The sequence below is a fragment of the Scylla paramamosain genome, chromosome 6, assembly GCF_035594125.1.
Source record: "Scylla paramamosain isolate STU-SP2022 chromosome 6, ASM3559412v1, whole genome shotgun sequence".
Taxonomy (NCBI): domain Eukaryota; kingdom Metazoa; phylum Arthropoda; class Malacostraca; order Decapoda; family Portunidae; genus Scylla; species Scylla paramamosain.
In genome coordinates this window covers 32,239,497-32,254,915 of record NC_087156.1, presented here as the reverse complement: position 1 = coordinate 32,254,915, position 15,419 = coordinate 32,239,497, and the positions used below count along the sequence as shown (strand labels likewise).

At 36.0% G+C, this 15,419-nt stretch overlaps 1 protein-coding gene across 4 annotated transcripts in view; it reads right to left on the bottom strand.

The window, feature by feature from the left end:
* LOC135101607 (talin-2-like) overlaps window positions 1-15,419 on the bottom strand; it is a 174,725-nt gene that overhangs the window by 126,061 nt on the left and 33,245 nt on the right. Inside the window, exons 1-2 of one of the 4 annotated variants that reach the window (XM_064005783.1) lie at window positions 12,307-12,374; window positions 492-521 (exon numbers count right to left, since the gene is read on the bottom strand). The gene's annotated coding sequence lies outside the window, so the exon portion shown is untranslated. Of the gene's footprint in view, window positions 1-491; window positions 522-11,927; window positions 12,050-12,306; window positions 12,375-15,419 lie in introns of those variants that run through there. The other 3 variants (XM_064005784.1, XM_064005787.1, XM_064005785.1) reach the window with 3 other exon arrangements.

Genomic DNA, 15,419 nt, shown 5'->3' with positions numbered 1-15,419 from the left:
TCGTCAGCTCGGCTCCCCAGCGACGCGGACTTACAGCTAACAAAGGACTAATTGTGCTGAGCGTCCCGTCCTGTCTTGATGCTGTCGGAGGAGCGCGGCGTGAAGTACTCGGTGAAGGGTGAATATAGTGTGTTGTGGGATGAAGCTGGGAGATGTGCGGGATGAATGGGCGGGGAGGGAATGAGCGCATGGCACCACTTCATACACGAGGCGATATACACAAACACCATGTAAGTCTAGACCAGAGTTAGGCACCCGGGAAGAATGTGGGGGCTTGTAACGAGGTAACAAGCCATAAACATACGAGTACAGACGCAGGATGAGGAGGTAAGGGCGCGGCGCATACCTCAGAGCAAGATTCCACCTCACCCGCGATAATAATACTGAGGCTGATGATACGCAGTTAACTAACGCATTCAACACACCAAAACACTTATAATGCTAACTACGTGCTAGATACAAGTGGGTGGTGCAGCAGTTGCGATGCTTACCTTATCGCTCAGGCGACGCTCCGCATCCTCCTGAAAGACAAGAGATTCTAATAAGTGCATGTTCTGTGAGTACTTAGCGATAAGGTGATTCACATTCTATGAACCTGTTCACCATTGATCATTAGTGTGTGTGTGTGTGTGTGTGTGTGTGTGTGTGTGTGTGTTATATATTTATACATCTGGAAATTCTTGAGTATATATCCTACACGTATGCGAAGTGTCAAGTCATGAGTGATAGCCAGTCTCGCCCCGCCTGTCGCACCTGCCTGTACCACGAGCCAACGGAGTCTGTCACTGGCCAGGACACACCTTGACACAAGTGGCCGACATACCCCCTCCCTGTTATTTATGGCACTGCAATGTCAACACACTTTTACCCTGACGCAAGGCGATGTAATGGGTAAAGGCAGGATACTGTGCATTTACTGACACCCCTCAAGATATAATACATGATGAGCTAGAATCTTATTTATCTATTTAATTATTCTTACACGTCAGAGGGAAAGGTCAAGGGCACAAAAGTGTATATATATATATATATATATATATATATATATATATATATATATATATATATATATATATATATATATATATATATATATATATATATATATATATATATATATATATATATATATTATAAAGTAAACTTATGATGCCGCTCCGCCTCCCAAAAAAAAACGAAACCGGAGGAGAACCGAAAGAGTCAACTAATTTAGTCTCGGCCTTGGTATTAATTCCCGTCATGCTTCACAGCTCGCCAAATGCTTGTTGGCTTGTATTTCGAGACAGCTGACACATGCCAATGATAACACAGGTTGGACTATAATTTCTTAATGCTTTATTTTACTGCGCAATATCCTGTGGGAGCAGAAAATCATAGGTTCATGACCGAATTTCGACAAGGTATTGATGTCTTAACTTCAGTCTGAATACAAAACAACACTAGCTTCCTGAGTCAGTGTCCTTCTTATGCACGTTTGTCAATGCTGAGCAGCTCTTACTTTGTGAATCTTCAACACTGACACAACTTGCATTCTTAACCTGCACTACAATACGTCTCACATATCAAGACGTCAGTTCCACCGATGACTATTGTACACTCACTAATGGCATCATGAACAGATAATTCTCAAATGTCCCCAAGGCGTAGATAATTCTTAAACATCCCCACCATGCAAATAATTCTTTGTTTCCATCATACTTCTACGCTTCTTACTTTCCAAACAGGCCTTGCATACACATCATCTCCCTCCTTACGTTCATGTTCACCCTTTCTTCTCAGGCTCCCTTGAGACCACCATGAGCTCAGAACGCGTGTATCAACTGTCTCTGATATTCTCCTCGGGATTTATCTCTTTGTTTTATGCAGTAATGGTGGTGGTGGTGGTGGTGATGGCATGATGGTGAAGATGAACAACAACAACAACAACAACAACAACAACAACAATAATAATAATAATAATAATAATAATAATAATAATAATAATAATAACAACAACAATAACAACAACAACAGTAATAATAAAAATAAAAATAATAATAATAATAATAATAATAATAATAATAATAATAATAATAATAATAATAATAATAATAATAGTAATAACAATAAAGAAGTAAAACAAGTCTATCTGCCTCCCAGGTGATTGTCAAACCAGATCCCCAACCATTCAGTCACCCCTAAGCCTGAGACTGTGAGGGGATTATAACCTGTCACCTTAAGCCCCCACACCCTGTCTCACCTTCACATCCTTAGAATTACCAGTATTAGGCGTAAACTATAGGACAAAATTCATTAGTCTGAAGCTCCAACATGTATGGGACATTCTTTCTATATTCCAATAATATTAAAGCTAAGTGTATGCCATAACTTCACAACTTTACTGCAATGATTCTTGAATAATTTTCCAATTACACACACACACACACACACACACACACACACACACACACACACACAGATGAATAAATAAATAAATAAATAAATAAATAAATAAATAAATAAATAAATAATAAACACAAATAAACACTTGAAAAAAATTAAAGCCACAGTTTCATTTTTTAAGATATAAAGAAGACAAGTGATAAATTTTATCATAATACAAAGGATTTAGCAATCTGTTGCTTCTCTCAAGTGGTGCCAGCAACTTCACGTGCTGTTATAAAAAGATAGGCAAGGGTGCTGGGCCTGGAAACTTAACACTGTGCTCACATGTCACCAGCAGAATTGTATGTATATGATGAAACAGAATGAGTCTGTTTGATGTGCAAAGAAGGCCCATTTTATTTAACTATTTTCTTGCCTTAAGGTATCTCACCCCCGCCCCCCTCTCTCTCTCAATACTATGTACTACATAGTTTCAGATACAAATATTGTTCGATATATATATATATATATATATATATATATATATATATATATATATATATATATATATATATATATATATATATATATATATATATATATATATATATATATATATATAAAGCTGCCTATCTCACTAGTAACTGCTTCTGTGTCTTATGCAGAGAATCATGACACTTGTAGTGATGTAAGATGTCAAGGAGAGTACTGTTTTGTTACACCTAAACAACTTAGCAAAATAATAAATAAATAAATAAATGAATAAATAGATAAAATAAAAATAAAGATAAATAAAAAAAAATAAATAAAATTAAATAAACAATAACATGGAAAGGTCTAAGACTAGATTTCATCATTTACTTTGATTTTATAGTTCTGATCTTTTGTAAACTCTGATAGTCCAACAAGATACAAAATTTACAGTGTGGAATGAGGGCACTCAAATAAGTTCCTGAGGGGACAAAACAATTATTGTATATCAAGTGAAATGCTTCTAAACAGGTGAAGACTCTGACGACATTACTGTCATGGTAGCAAATTTGGTAGTATCTAAAAAGTTCCTCTTTAATTACCTAAATCCTATTACCATCGATTATTGGCATCAATTCCATTAGTTTCCGTGCTCCCCATCATCTGCATACCAGGCTTGTAGATCAAGATGGGGACCCACACAAACTATAAATTATGCTCCACATGTAGCTGCTCTGGTTAGCTCTCATGTGCTTAACACACTTTATCCTTAAACAAACACAGAACATCATAATTTAAGCAACTTCTGAACAAAGTGGAAGGCAAACTTATGCTGAAGGAAGCAGGAGGGAACTAAAGCACATAATGGTGATGACCCAGAAAGAGAACTTCACATGGCAACACTGGAGGTGATGATCTATGCACATGCTATGGAGTTGGGAGTCAAGGGTTTCACTGTACATAACTGTTGTATGAATCATACAATGGGGTGCCTCTTTGGACCTCTAGTCCATAATTCAACACATGAGATAAAAATCACAACCATGAAATTTACAGTTAAGCTGCTGCTGATACTCTTTCTATTTCAATAGCAAACTGCAAAATCTTTGCATTCATAGTGGATTTATCCAGTGGTGTGCATTTACCAAGCTGTGCTGCACAGGGCACAAGCCAAACCTCATTTTGTCCTTTGTCCATATCCATATTTATCATGTGTGTGTGTGTGTGTGTGTGTGTGTGTGTGTGTGTGTGTGTGTGTGTGTGTGTGTGTGTGTGTGTGTGCTTGCACACACACACACACACACACACACACACACACACACACACACACACACACACACACAAGCAAACATGCACACAAACAAACAAGCAAACATGTACACAAACAAAGAAAGAAAGAAACAAACAAACATGCACACTATTCAAATCTAAACATTTCTCAATACTAAGTAGGCAGTATCCCTTCCACAACAAATATTGCCTCAAAACATTCACACACCATCTCATACAACATTCTCAGCTTTCTAACTCACACTGGACACACACACACACACACAAACACACACACACACGCACACTCCTCCTCCTTCATTACTTAACACTAAGCATGACCAAACCATCAAAGCAAACCTTGTCTGCAGCCACAAAATGCTATAACAGTCTATGTTACTAATACCACAACAAAAAAAAACCTGATCACTGATGTACACATATTCTAGTCCTCATTCTTATCAAATCATTTTAAAAGTCCTGCATGGATTACATGCAGACTTGCTATATTCTCCACCTTATGTGGGAAGAGAAACAAGACAAAAAATAAGGGTCTTTATAGAGAGATATCTGTATTTACTATCATAAACTACATTACTAAAGGAAATCAGATCTAAGTGGCATTTATGGTGAATGGCAGCCCAAGAGTATATTATTCAAATGTGTGCTTAATGTCATGAGCCGTCCATCTGATGCTTTTATTCATAAATTATCATTATTATTATTATTATTATTATTATTATTACTTTTATTATAATTATGGTATTAATAGTAGTAGTAGAAGTACCAGTAGAAGCAGTAGCAGTTGCAGCAGTAATAGTAGCTGTAGCAGTAACAGTAACAGTAGCAGCAGGAGCAGCAGCAGCAATAATAGTTGTAGTCATAGGAGTGAGAGCAGTTGCAGTAGTGGTGTCGGTGGTAAAAGAAGATGATGTAATATGAGAAGAAGAAATAATAGTGGTGGTGGAGATGGTAGTGGTGGTATTAGCACTATAAATAGCACAGTGGTGGTGGTGGTGGTGGTGGTAGTGATAAATAATACTATATAACATTTTAAAAATATCTGGTTGCAAGCTTTTAAGCTTAAATATGAATGACTTTTTCAACCTATAAAATTCCTAATGATAAATCTATCTATACTCCTTTTTTTTGCTATTGACAACAATAGTCAGCAATATTGCAACATCAACATGTGAGGTAAGAGGCAAGTGTTACATAGTTGATAAACAAAATGGAGGTCTCATAAGTCTACATAAAAAAACTGGTGGAAATATGTACAATACTTAGCAACTCTCTCTCTCTCTCTCTCTCTCTCTCTCTCTCTCTCTCTCTCTCTCTTTCTCTGATGTCGGAGGGTTTTTCTCCATGGGCATACTCTTTTATTTCATCAGTAAGCCTTTGGCCATTTTCCTTAGAGCCAGTTTGATGTCAGAGATTTTTCATGCCTCTATATTTTTTCCTGTCCTTGCCAGAACCAATTGTAATAGGTCTGAGGGTTTTTGGTAATTAAATTTTCAGCATACATAGGTCCTGTGAGGTAAGACTGGATTTTCAAGCACACTTTTCCCTGCGATGTGAAATAACAGTGTGAGATAACAAGTAATGCTGCATGTATGGTTAACTACTTGCTCTTCACACAAAAAATACACTAATGCTTCATGGAAAGGTTGAGCCTGCAGGTATTACTCAACTCCATTCTTTTCTATGCAGTGTGAAAATATTTTTATGAAATTATAACAAGAAATCATATCAGAACATCATGGAGTATGGAGCAGAACAAATATTGATGATATCTTGACCACAATACTGGAGAGAGAGAGAGAGAGAGAGAGAGAGAGAGAGAGAGAGAGAGAGAGAGAGAGAGAGAGAGAGAGAGAGAGAGAGAGAGAGAGAGAGAGAGAGAGAGAGAGAGAGAGAGAGAGAGAGAGAGAGAGAGAGAGAGAGAGAGAGAGAGAGAGAGAGAGAGAGAAAAAAAAAAAAGTGGGCACGGACAGGAAAGAGTTATGCCACACCATGCTTTGAAATAGTAGTAGACAGATACCTATTCAGAGTAATAATGTTGAAACTTGTGAAAAGTAATAAAAGACAGAGTAGACAGAGAAGTAGATAGAGAGATGAAATTCGGTGGGTGGCCTGGAGTGGATGGGAGTTGACAGAAATGAGAGAAAAAAGCTGATTGAGGTCTTTGTCCTGCAGTGGAACCACAGAGGCTGATGGTAATGATGACTGTCACACCACAGAGTGATGATAATAATAGTTTCATATCATGCATGAACTCATTTTGCAAAAGATGACAGTAATTATAATAAAATATAATGCCTAAATAATATAAAATAATACAAAGATATTAAAAATAGGAAACATTGAATTGTAAGAATTTTCAATCAAATTTGTTTTTGCTAACATGTTATACATCCACTAAAGTGGGGGTGTGTTCCCAAGCAAAGTTTGCTTCTTGGTGCCTACGCACTTGTCCTTATATGCGCTGGCAAAAGTCTTGACAAAGCTATCACAGCTTCATGTTAAAGAAATGTTCATATGTTTTGTGAAAAATTCAACTGTTAAAAAAAAATAAAAAAACATTATATATATATATATATATATATATATATATATATATATATATATATATATATATATATATATAGTTTTGGATATGCTTAGCAGTGACTTTTTTCTTTTTTTTTTAATGTAGGAGGGACACTGTAGGAGTTTGGGCCATGAAAACATCATTCAACTTACATGGTGTCTCCCGTGGATGAAAGACAGTGAAGGCAGAAGGAGTACTAATATTAGCCAAGGGCAGTGAACTGTCACACTTATACATATACACCTGCAACAATTCATGCTTTTCAGAATGAAAGGGTTACTGGATGGTACTGGAAAGCTATGGTGACTATCAGCAGTACCAGTTATGCTTGTTGTATGATGTACTGCAGCGTTGTTCATCTTATAGCAGTTCTTTGGTAAATAAATAACATGCAAGATGCAAGACTGTAATGCAAATAATATATATCTTCTGTTTTCTTTATATGAAAGTACCAAGTAACAGGTAACTTGACCAAGAAAATAAAAATTATAAAAGTGAAATCCAGATCTGGAATATTTGAGGTAGATGCAAAATTTTAATTTTGAAACTGTAAATTTGCTTAAATTAAAGGCTTACTGTAAGTTACTTGCTTACTCTGTCCTTTATTTCTTTATATATCATAGTTAATAAACTTATGTCAAACATTATTCTGTTGAGCGTTATCTTCTTTGGAAACTAAGAGAAATGTTAAAATAATAAAAAAAAGTATTAATAGTAAGAATTATATAAATCCTATTTGACCAGAAGTGCACTTATGGCCTTTTGTCAGTGGAATAAAAGATAAAAAGGAGGCCTACATGATGAAACAATCGTACCAGAATGCACACATACAAGTAAAATTTTGTTCTAGATGAAACACAAAAGGTCAAGAATCCAAGCAGTTGAAATTAATAATATGAGAAATGCATGTGGTGTGTGAATAATGAACAGTGAAAGAAGTGAAAGAGTGTAATGCAGAACTGGTTATGTTAAATGTGAAGGAAAGATGTGTAGTTAAAAAAAAACAAGTGCAGCATCCCAAGGAGACCTGACCAGACAGAGAGAATGACAGATGATGAAGAGAAAGCACATGAGTATAGCAGATCCAGTGGGTGCAAGTGGACAATTTCCAGTAAAATGGGAGGACAAATTACTGGAGTATGTAACAAAAAGGGTTGAGTGAAGAAAGAGAAGATAAGAGCATGTGATGAAGAAATGCAAAGACAGGAATAAATCTAAAATATCTGTAGCAGCCATTTTCATTATGGGAATTCTTAGGAGCATAAGATGGATACAGACACACACAGGTCACGTGTGATATTACGAACACACCCATAAATGACCAAAATTTTTTCTTGGTGCTGCAGTACAAGTTTATAGCTAGCCACATTATTTTGTGGTCAAGCATACCATATTTATGATATCAGTGTTATCATTGTTCAATCATTCAAGCGTAGTCCTTTAAATGATGTGTGCATCCCCCCAGCTAGAAATTTATGATGCTTCATTCAAACAAGTTTTTCAGGGTTCAAATGGTGCTGATGGCATAGTTACTAGCCAGAATGTACTGGGAAAAGCTGGTTGTTGAGGATAAAAAAATATAGAGACTGAGCTTTGCTTCACTCACTTAGCTGGATGATAATCAGTTGTCTAAAGCAAGGATCCTTGACCTGGACTTCTAAACATTTCAGTGCTTTGTCTACACTATTTTTAACAAACTAATGGATTTGAAGTATATTTTCAGAAACATCTGTTTTGTTCTTGTGATAGTAGAACAAGGATTCTGTACCATTAATAATAAAAAAAACTTTCATCACCCACATAGTCATCTGTGACCTTTGAAAACAGTCCTTATGTTTATATATATATATATATATATATATATATATATATATATATATATATATATATATATATATATATATATATATATATATATATATATATATATATATATATACATATATATATATATAGGAGGAATACTGAAAAAAAAAAAAAAAAAAAAAAAAAAAAAAAAAAAAAAAAGCTCACTGAGATGCCGGTTCCTGATAGGGTCAGAAGCAGTAGTAAAAAACTGAAGGATAAGCATCTTGAAACCTCCCTCTTGAAGGAGTTCAAGTCATAGGAATAGTGAGCCCAAAGTATTTCAGAATACAGGCTCTTATATTGACTCCACAGTAAATCTTCAGGGTCTCCAGCAATTTCTTTCCCAAGGCTCCTCTTAATTAAGAAGATTCAAATCAACCAATGAGCATGGAGGAGAGAGAGAGAGAGAGAGAGAGAGAGAGAGAGAGAGAGAGAGAGAGAGAGAGAGAGAGAGAGAGAGAGAGAGAGAGAGAGAGAGAGAGAGAGAGAGAGAGAGAGAGAGAGAGAGAGAGAGAGAGAGAGAGAGAGAGAGAGAGAGAGAGAGAGAGAAACTAATTTGGCATATAACTGATTGAGTTTGGAGACCAGATCCTTTAAAGATAACACATAACTCAAATAATATTTAGGCATACTAATTCCTACCACAACATAATACTGTATGTGACTGCTCATGAGAGAAAACTACAGTGGCACAGTTGAAGGTCGGCAAAGAATGAGCAATGTGCCTCCACCTCTACCAGCCAGTAAAGCCACACTCAGAATGCAGTAACAAAGCAAAAGTAGCACCTCACTCTTTGAAGATAATTTTATTTTCATCTTGGAGGACAAACGTAAATTTGTCAAGGGAGTTTTCAGTAAAACAGTGCAGATTATTAACTTTTGAATAGTGAAAGCACATTTTATGGTTAGTAGTCATTGCTTTTGAAGGAATTCACAAACAAATGATGGGTATACCAAGCCTTCTGGGTGATGGTTCCTGCTGCCCAGTACATTTATGACTCAATGACAATGATTAATATCTTAAAATTAATAAAATCTTCACCATCTTGTCTAGATTGTAAAAAATTGTACAGTATATGGGATCTACTTATACAAGGACTGCCATGTGTAGGGTTGATGGCTTCTTGCAGCTTCCCCTATTTTCTTATGTTCTTAAGACTGTTTCTGGTTAAATGATATATGAATAATGATATTTGCAGCTCACAGTATTTGATGATGTGATATTGGGGATCCTACTGTATTTATCAATCTAAGTATCACAAAGCTTTTAAACTGATCCACAGCAACCTTCCACAGTGGTGTAATCATGGCAGATATATGTAAATGTATTATATACATGCTTTCACATTGTTGTCCTTTTACTCAAATATATTCCATTATCAAATCACCATCACAATCAGTATCAACATTATTCACTTAACAGTAGCTTCCTGAATGGTTCATTACAATTCATTCAATAAACTATATATATATATATATATATATATATATATATATATATATATATATATATATATATATATATATATATATATATATATATATATATATATATATATATATATATATATATATATATATAATGGCATTGGTGTGTAGTTAAAATGCACCACTGCAATGGCTATTTAAGTTATGAAAAATGAAGAAGCTTTGATCCACAGACTTAGGATAAGTCACCTACACATTGCACTCCTTTGTTTATTAACTTATCAGTTAAGCCCCCCCTTCTCTTATCACGAGATATTATATTCTGAGCTCATAAATATAGGGAAAAGAAGCAGTAACTTCTACATGATCTTATAATACAGTAATCAAGCATATCATGCAGTTTAAAACTGTTTCTCACAGCTCACATTCATCCTGTCTTGGGTGATAATTACTAGTATTATGTACTTTTCCAACATTACTTTTTAAGATGAGCTCTGCCCCAGTTGTTTGCATTCATTAAATATTACACTCTGACATATGGCTCAAAAGAAAAGTTACAAGAGAACATGAAATTATGGAGGGAGAAAGCAACCAGCTCTCAGGTGATCTATGTTACTACAAGTGCTTCGTCTGTCATCTACCTATTTGTCTTCCATTTTCAAAGCAATAATGTTGAATTTATGGATGTAACTAATGCCTTCTGACATCAAATCATCAATAAGTCATAATGAAATATGAAACTTAAAAGAACCTGCTTTTCTAAGTCCGAAGTCATCAGCATAAATTCATACACCAAAAAGTAGAAAATGCTTTGGATGCCAATTTCTTATTAACCTGTGTTTTTTATTGTTTTAAAACACTGTTGCATGAACTCTGAGAAAGGAAAAAAATTCTAGCAGGCTTGGATTAAATGAGTGTTAGCTTATAAGGATTATCCTACCTGGTATTTCTGTTCTTTGGTTTTCCCAGAAAATTAATCCGAAAGAATAACAGTTATAAAGAAAAGTAATAAGTAAATAAAACCCATGCATCAATAATTTTTTCTGACATTGGGTTACCTCAGGTGACCCTTAGACTAATTTGCCTTGTTCAACCAAGTCAGTGCTTTAAAAAGTGCAAAAGTATTCTTCATCATCATCAAATTGTCAGTTTCTTTGAGTCCACTGCAGGACATGGAATCTTATTCTTCTCTCATCTCCACTGGCTGTCGACCTATTCCAGGCCATCCCAACAAACATTTTCCTTCATGTTCTGTCCATCCTGCCTTCCTGTGCCTTCCCTAGCATGTCACTCTGCTGTTCTAGCTGTACTTGTATTATCTATTTTGCGCACAATATATCTTGCCCATATCACATATTTTTATCCAGTTCCATCCAAAGACTTAGTTCCTCATCAGATGAATATTTAAATGCATGATGAAATAACAATATCCCTTATTTTTTTTGTGATGCATCTCTTCATGAACATCACCTTCAGGACTACTGCTGTGCCTTGTGAAAATGACAGTTAAACTATCATTGTTATTGAGGTTGTCTTGGAGATAGAAACTGGGCAGCTTACACACAGAATATGTTTGGTAAAGAGCATCCAGCTAATCTGAAGACTAAAACTTTCCTTTGATAGACTTATATGTGTTCTGTATTAATATGATAGCTGATCCATAGCAAATCTTTGTTTCTCATCCTAAAGGATGGGAAGAACCTCCATTTAACAACCCACTTACACTATCCTAACTAATACCTGCATTCTCTTACAAGCCATGTAAGTATTTCGTGACACTAAGCAGTCGAGGACCCTTTAAAATCAAACTTAAAGCTATATGTAACCCTCGAATTTGTAGTTTGCACAGATCCCAGGCCACCCAAGACGTAGTATTCAGAACACTGGAAATACCCAACGTCTTGCATGGTCTCCAACATATCTCCATTATCGAGGCCTGTCCTAGATATAAGCATACCCTTCAATCTGCAGCGCAGGAAATTTACCACGGCATTCAGCTGCCGTGGTACAAATAGTGAGCGAGAGGAAGTCAACACGTTTATACTCCGAGAATTACCACTGACTACTGGGCCAACAACGCCAATCCGAGACGCAGTTACGTGAGGCACTGTCTTGCGGGTGTGGCAGTGCTGCAGAGATAAGCACTGGCAGGATATAGACACTGACAAACCAAGAGCTCTTACCCACACATACTTTTAAATATCTGCTGCTTCCAGGGCCAGTTCTCAGCCATAATAAGTACACCGCTCAGGTACATATGACATTCATGTACATTCTCGTTGAGTGATTCACATAAGTTCTACATAATAAAGGAATAAGAAAGCAAATTAGCTTACCGAGGGCGAAGCAGTCCCCGTCCCCGTTGTTGATGACGTCACGTGTTGTTGATACAGACCAGTGACGTCATCAAACTGTCAAGAAGTGCTGTCTTTTCAACGGCACTTCTCTTTTCGTCATCTACTCTTCATCCATGTTGTTTGTACTCTCCTTTTTCCTCCATTTATACCAGCGTTTTACCTTAGTTATTGGATTTGCAGTCATTTCAACAATGCGTGTCTGATTCCAAAACGTATGCAGCACTGCCTTACTTCTGCACCTCAGCCTGTACTTAAAACAATAAAAACGATTTCCTCCTTCCATTAATCGATTTTCTTATTGGTAAAAAAGAAATAAAGTCCGATTATCTGCACAATCCGAAACACATAACAAATAATAATGAAATATATTTTCAAACGCATGTTAAAGAAAACTTTTGATGGGTAACATTTTTTTCCTTTATTCAAATTAGATTGTCTCATTTACATGTGGTACACGTATGTAATGTTAAACTAATATTATAATGGCGAGATACAGTGTTTTCTTCTTTGCTTGCAGTACTGGGAATTCAAAGTGGTGTACAGCAGGCGCGAGATGGGAGCATTTGTTTATTTATTCAATTTACAGAGAGGGGGGACAAAAGGCCGCATTCCCTTTTCTCGGTTGTTTTAGGCAGCCTCTTGTGGAAATTATACAACTTTCAAAGGTGCTTTCATGAACGTTAATAGTTTAATAAGGATTCTACATTATCGGTGAGAGAGAGAGAGAGAGAGAGAGAGAGAGAGAGAGAGAGAGAGAGAGAGAGAGAGAGAGAGAGAGAGAGAGAGAGAGAGAGAGAGAGAGAGAGAGAGAGAGAGAGAGAGAGAGAGAGAGAGAATTCTGCAGAACTTAGATTATCATCTTTGTGATTAAAAAACAAGTTTGATAAGATCCACAAGCGTCTGAAAATGCGGACCAAAAGAATGAAGCAAAGATGTGTCAAATTTCATTGTTATCCCGCATAAATTATGGTGCCCTGACAAGGATACTATCAAAAATACTGATTAACAATTTATCACCATTATATTCACATGCACCTATTTATTCTACTGAACTAGTACGTAGTGTAGAGTCCAGCATGCCTTATCCTGACCTCGATACTGTATCGTACAACTGGCGGCTTGCTCTCCCTTCCCTTCAGCAACAACACTCCACACCCTCCTGCCTCCACAAGTCCTACTGCCTCCTGAGCCCCTAATTTCAGACACAATATAAATTTTCCTCTAAACACACGAGCAGTCCTGTTCTGAAGTAATCGATTACATTCGTGACTACTATACTCGTAAGTGTCTCTTACGGATTAATAAAAATGCGGAGTAAGATGCCATTGACAGCTAAGGGAGATGATGTAGTCAAAATAATCAAGTGACTCTACTTTTATTTGTGCTCATTGATATCGTTCATAAGTAAACAACAGAAGTATGTATCATTCTTACCAGGCAGTTAACACACGATACTCTCCTTACTCAGCCTCCTTTCGTCACATGATTATGTAGAACGGATAGAGGCCACGCGGGACGGAAAAGGAGAGGAGGAAAGCTATACATATATGCCATGATGACGTCCGCTGAAAGGAGGGTAGCAGAGTCAACGGGTCTGTATCTGAGACTGGGGAGAAGTTCTTAAGTCAGAACTGTAAAAACACGAAGAATGGAAGAACGAAGGATACTTATATGCAGCAAGTGTTTTATTTGTTTCTCAGTCCTGAAAAACACGCTGTTCCCAAATTAAGTGGAATTGCAGCATAAATTCTTCGTACTGCTTCAATAGAAATAATATCCTCCATTGCTGATCCCGAACTTCCTTAGAAACACCTCAGTCACAATATAATCGTCAAGCCTGCCGCCGCAACCTCTGCCAATACCCGACTCCTGGTGACTGGCCAGGCGCTTTCCCTCACCACCACCTTAGTGTTCCGCGGTGATCTGACTCCTGTGACTGGCCAGGCGCTTTCCCTCACCACCACCTTAGTGTTCCGCGGTGATCTGACTCCTGTGACTGGCCAGGCGCTTTCCCTCACCACCACCTTAGTATTCCGCGGTGATCTGGCTCCTTTGTAGCGACAGGGCAACCATTCACTCGAAATCTTCCATTGAGCAGACTAAAGTTAGTCAGAAAAACTGAGTGATTGATTATATGTATTGGCCTTTCAAACAGTCCAAGTAAAGAAAAGAAAAGAAAAGAAAAGAAAAGAAAAGAAAAAAAAAAAACAGGTCCAATGAGCCGAAGCTCTTATATGAACTTTGTGCTTAAAGTGATTTAGAGATGCGCTATGACAGCGAGATGGAGGCCACCGCATCACTATCTATCTATCTATCTATCTATCTATCTATCTATCTATCTATCTATCTATCTATCTATCTATTATATATATATATATATTATATATATATATATATATATATATATATATATATATATATATATATATATATATATATATATATATATATATATATATATATATATATATATATATATACGAGTATATATACCTATAATAACACCTATACAAGGACGCTGACAATGATATTAATGCCGATAACAATAACAATAATAAAGCCATGACAACAATAACAATAATAACACTATAGAATAATAATAATAATAATAATAATAATAATAATAATAATAATAATAATAATAATAATAATAATAATAATAATAATAATAACAATAATAATAACAACAACAACAACAACAACAACAACAACAACAACAACAACAACAACAACAACAACAACAATAATAATAATAATAATATTTATTATTTATTATTATTATTATTATTATTATTATTATTATTATTATTTAATTATTATTTTCATACTAGTGAAAAAAGTCCATGGTTCTTACCTAAGCAGCTAGTCATGAAAAATATGTATTCGAAAATTGAATACCATAATTTCTATAAACTATAATATTATACAATAAATACTAACATTATCGTATGACTGAATAACACAATCTAAAAACAATTCATTAGTCACCCTAGAGTTTCCGAACCTTCCTCGGTGAGGGGACGGGCTGCGGCACGACAGGGGAGGCGCGGGGCACACTCACTCACTCACACACACACACACACACACACACA